The sequence below is a fragment of the Hyaena hyaena genome, unplaced genomic scaffold (genome assembly GCF_003009895.1).
Source record: "Hyaena hyaena isolate Hyena2069 unplaced genomic scaffold, ASM300989v1 scaffold_76, whole genome shotgun sequence".
NCBI lineage: Eukaryota > Metazoa > Chordata > Mammalia > Carnivora > Hyaenidae > Hyaena > Hyaena hyaena.
The window spans coordinates 3,508,871-3,513,840 of NW_024080709.1; the positions used below are offsets into that span (position 1 = coordinate 3,508,871).

Sequence of the window (4,970 nt, forward strand, 5' to 3'; positions counted from 1 at the left end):
AGGTTAGCTAGAGAGATATTGTAATGGGATCGTTATATCACCTGCAGGAAATTACTTTCCATCTGATGCCAATATACTATCGTGCTTTGATCACAAACTCCACTTGCCCCCCAGATCCTTTGCTTCTTACACACACAAGTTAATGATTACTGTCTGATTTTTTTCTCTATGTTCACATGTGTAAGATCTCGGTTTCCTCACATTCACCACATAAGTAATATCTTGTGAGCTCAATACATACGGAGATGAAACAACTGTTTGGGACTCTCATCTCCTCCCGGACATTAGACTTTCTCGTAGTCAATCCTGCATCCACTCTCTTGCTGGACAGGAGAGAACTCCAGACTCACAGTCTGAGACAGTAAGCAAAGATCCTAATTTGCTAGCACATCTTATCAGGAATGAAAATTAGGATAAGCACCTTAGAGTTTAGCAGCATCAGTACCTACTGCAGTATCTGTATCCACAGCAGTATCTATTGCTAAACTGACCCAGCAATGCCACTTCTAGCAATTTAGTCAATATGCATAAAACAAAGGATGAACCAGCTTGAGCACCGCAGCAGTGTTTATAACAGCAAAAGGCTGGAAACAACCTCAATGCCCATCAGAAGGAAACTGGTTCAATATATCATATGGAATAAACTCAGCAGAAGCATGGAATGATGCCATAAATGACCATGAGAACACGAGCAAACCTAACCTGACCCTGAGAATCTACAGGGAATAGATTCAAGCCAGTCTTTTCTAGATTCCAAGAGCCATAAAGCTGCTGAATAGCATTTGGGGACATGTAAACACTGAAGTTGAATTTTTAAAAAAAATTTTAATGTTTATTTATTTTTGAAAGAGAAAGAGAGAGATGGAGTGAGAGCTGGAGAGGGGCAGAGAGGGAGACACAGAACCTGAAGCAGGCTCCCAGGCTTCCAGCTGTCAGCACAGAGCCCCACACGGGGCTCGAACTCACAAACCAGGATATCATGACCTGAGCTGAAGTCGGATGCTTAACCAACTGAGCCACTCAGGCACCCCTGAAGTTGATGTTTATGTTCTAACATAGAAAGATGGCCAAAATACACTATTGATTACGGGGGAGAGTCACAGGGTAGCATTAAGGCGTGATCTTCTTTCCATCTAAAACTTAAATATCATGTATATGTGTTAGTCCACGCATAGGAAAAAAACGGGAAGAGCAGTGTATGCACCAAGCCGCCAAAGCCGTTATTAAGTACCTACTATGTGTTAGGTGCTGAGAACATACAGATAAGTAAGAAATTAGAATGTCATTCCATGAAGACAGAGAACTTGGCTGTTTTGCCCCAGCGTCTGACATATAACACAGATTCAGCAAACATGTATGGAATGGAAGGAGCAAAGGAAAGGAGAGACGGAGGCAGGGAGAGAGTTCCCGCCGCCAAGCTGCTCACTGTTAAAGCAGATGAACTTTTCTGGGAAGGGACAGTGCTGAGAAATCTGGAAGCAAAGAGTTCTGAGCTACCGGGGCTTCACCTAAACTGTCTCCACACCCCCCACCCCGGGTGAATGGAAGAAAATCCAGCGGCAAAGTCATGACTGTGGAGCCAGTTATCAAACTCAAAGCTTATCCAGCTGCAGGGAGACTTTGTCCAGGACAATGCGTTAGGCCCTCAGATGAAAACCAGATTAGCCAGGCTCACTTGGGGGCTCGAGTGCTGGCGATGGACGCCTCCCAGCTGGGTCTTGCAGAGCCAGAGACTCTTGGAAAACGACGCACTTTGTCGATGTCCTGGGATGATTGGCTTCAGACGACTCAGAGGTGACACCCAATGTCGCCAAGGGGAACTACACAGAAATCGCAAGGAGTGATTGCAGAAGAGGGGGGCAATGCTGGACCCTGGGCTTTCGCTTTTCCAAGCAGCCCCGTGAAGTCCTCAGAGACGCCTTTGCCGAACAAGGCAAGCCAGGACTTTGTGAAAAATTCCATGACTCAGAAGCCTGCCTGGGGAGCGAGATGAACACATTCTTCTCTGGGTTGCTGTGGCTTTTGTCTGCCTGAATAAGCCGTTGACGATTTCCCGATTTCACGACTGGGTTCTTCTCCGATTCTTTCCTGATGGCATTTGCTTAATTACAGCTGCATTTGAATAGCAGAAGCCGCAAGAGACATGTCGATTCAGGCTGAAAACTTTCCCAAGATTGGCACTTTCAGAGGGTCCCCGGAGTCACTCACATGGATGCCCTGCATCTTACTTAGTATGTAGCCCTGCACACATTCCTTCGCCCTCTGCAGCTTCAGTTTCGTCCCTTGTAAAATAGAGTCGACGACACCTATCTTGCCAGACTGTCACGTACATAAAATAAGATCACCTGTGTGCACATAATAACGGAGAAAAAGCTTAGTTAACTGTTTATGGCATTACCATTACAGGTAACATATGCGTCCTTACTAAACCTTTGACACACACTGCTTTTTTTTTTTTTTTTTTTTGAGAGAGAGAGAGAGAGAGAGCACGCAGGAGCATGCCGCACAAGTTGGGGAGGGGTAGAGGGAAAGAGAGAGAGAGAATCTCAAGCAGAGTCTGCACCCAGCACAGACCCTGATGCGGGCTCAGTCTCACAACTGTGAGATCATGACCTGAGCCGATATCAAGTGTCACTTAGCCAACTGGGCCACGAAGGCACCCTGGCCATTTGTGATCCTTACAACAACCCTATGAACTAGCTAACATTTCTATCCCCCTTGGGTCTGTGGGTAAAACTGAGGTCCAGATGAATGGTCAATGTCCTGTACTAAGAAGTGGCCAAGCTGGGATTCTAATCCAGGCCATCAACTTCAGAGTGTCCACTGTGAACGTAATTGTATAGCGGCTCCAGTGTGTAATTGTTGTGGAGACTATTCAAGATTAAATGCACCAGGGGCGCCTGGGTGGCTCAGTCAGTTAAGCATCCAACCTTGGCTCAGGTCATGATCTCACGGTTCGTGGATTCGTGCCCCACATCGGGCTCTGTGCTGACATCTTGGAGCCTGCAGCCTGCTTTGCATTCTGTGTCTCCCTCACTCTCTGCCCCTCCCCAGCTCACAATCTGTCACTCCCAAAAATAAATTGCCAGGAGCCGCACCGGCCTCTCTGGATGGCAGTCACAGCAAGGAAATGGCAGTGTTTGCACAGCTCCTGCCATGAGAAACGAAAACTGGTATCTCTTTCTGCTACTACTGGCTCATGTTGGAAATGAGCCTGCTGGTATTGACCAGGCCTCACAATATTCCATATCAGACCCATATTCTGAACACAGATACCTCATAAGGAAAAGCATATTCCTGCCTTTACAAAAGAGATTTTAGATAAAAGCTCTATGGATCATTGTCAAAAGGCTCTTCCTATGGGCCTTGCAGATCCAAGACTTAGATAATAAAGGGGGTTAAGAACACAAGAGTTACTATTGAGTCTGGTCCCATGTCAGAAGAACCTAATTTATAGTTAAGGTACAAATAAGGGCAGAACATAACTTACTAACTGGTGATGGTATGGCAGTCCCTTCCTCAAGGCCTACATTCCACAAATATCCTCCCTTACACTGGCAGCTGGGATGAGGGATAGATAAGAGTAATTAAAACATAAACCCAGATGCAAAGACTGATACATATAGAGCCCCCTTGGTAGTTTCCACAAACAAACCAATTCAGAAACATTCATCCTCTTGAGAGCCAGACAGAATGACTCCTAGCTTATCTATATACAATTTAACCTATATGTTATCCTGTTTTTCACTAAGAGCATCCTATTATTTCCTTGGTCATAAATTCACCATGACTGGGATAATTCTGCAATTGATATCACAAAAGTCCTCTCATTGTAAGATTCCTTTTCTATGACCTCATATTGTTGTTGAACCTTTAAATAAAGACACCAAAACCGACCGGACAGAGATGCCTGCCTGGTGATCAGAAAGAATCTCGGGGCTCTCTCACTCTCTCGCCGACACCGTACATCCTTCGGGGACCCCTGGACCTTCCGGAGCCGGCCTCCGGCAATAAATAAACATTAAAAAAAAGATTAAATGCACCCAATGACAAAACAGGCAAAGGATCTGAATAGACATTTCTCTAAGGAAAATATACAAATGGCCAACTAGCACATGAAAAAATGCTCAACATTGTTACCGGGGTTACATCCGGAAGTGCAAATCAAAACCACGATGAGATACCACTTGAGATCCACGGCATGGCCATGCAAAGAGTCAAATGACCATCACCACAACCACAGAACAGACAGTAACAAGGGTTGGGGAGGAAATGGAGAAACTGGAGCCTCATACACTACTGGTAAGAGTGGTAAGTGTCACAGCTGCTTTGGAAGACAGCTGGCAGTTCCTCAAAAAGTTAGACACAGAGCCACCATATGACCTAGCAGTTCAATTTGTAAACATGGACCCCAGAGAACTGAAAACACTCGTTCACACAAAACCTTGTCTATGAATATTCATAGCGGCTTTGCTCTCTACACCCACTCTCTGCTCATAGCCTAAAAGTGGAAATAACCCAAATGTTCATCAGCCAATGAGTGGATAAACAGAATGTGGTATATCCGTACAACAGAATAGTATTCAGCCATATAAAGGAATGAGTACTGACGTGTGCTACCACGTGGATGGGCCATATAAACAGAATGTGGAGGTCTGAAAAGCCAGTGACCGAAGACCATGTATTGTATAATTCCATTTCTCTGAAATGTCCAGAATTGGCAAACCCATGGTGACAGAAAGTAAATCAGTTATTGCCAGGGGCTGGGGAGTAGGTATGGGAAGGAAACGCAGAGTGACTGCTAATAAGTTTGGGGTTCTTTTGGGGAATGAAGAAAATGTTGTAAAATCGATTGAGGGAATGGTTGGCCAATTCTGAATATACCCCCCAAATTGAAATATTTACTTTAAATGGCGGGGGGCGGGGGTGCCTGGGTGACTCAGTTGGTTAAGCAGCTGACTTCGGACTTC

The 4,970-nt window shown here is 45.2% G+C and overlaps 1 long non-coding RNA gene across 1 annotated transcript; it reads right to left on the reverse strand.

Moving 5' to 3' along the window:
* Positions 1-1,568: 1,568 nt before the first annotated feature.
* Positions 1,569-3,883, reverse strand: LOC120232733. The gene is made up of 2 exons (XR_005528633.1): positions 3,854-3,883; positions 1,569-2,345 (listed from the first exon to the last, which is right to left on the reverse strand). It is a non-coding gene; the product is annotated as an uncharacterized LOC120232733 (long non-coding RNA).
* Between the last annotated feature and the right edge of the window lie 1,087 nt (positions 3,884-4,970).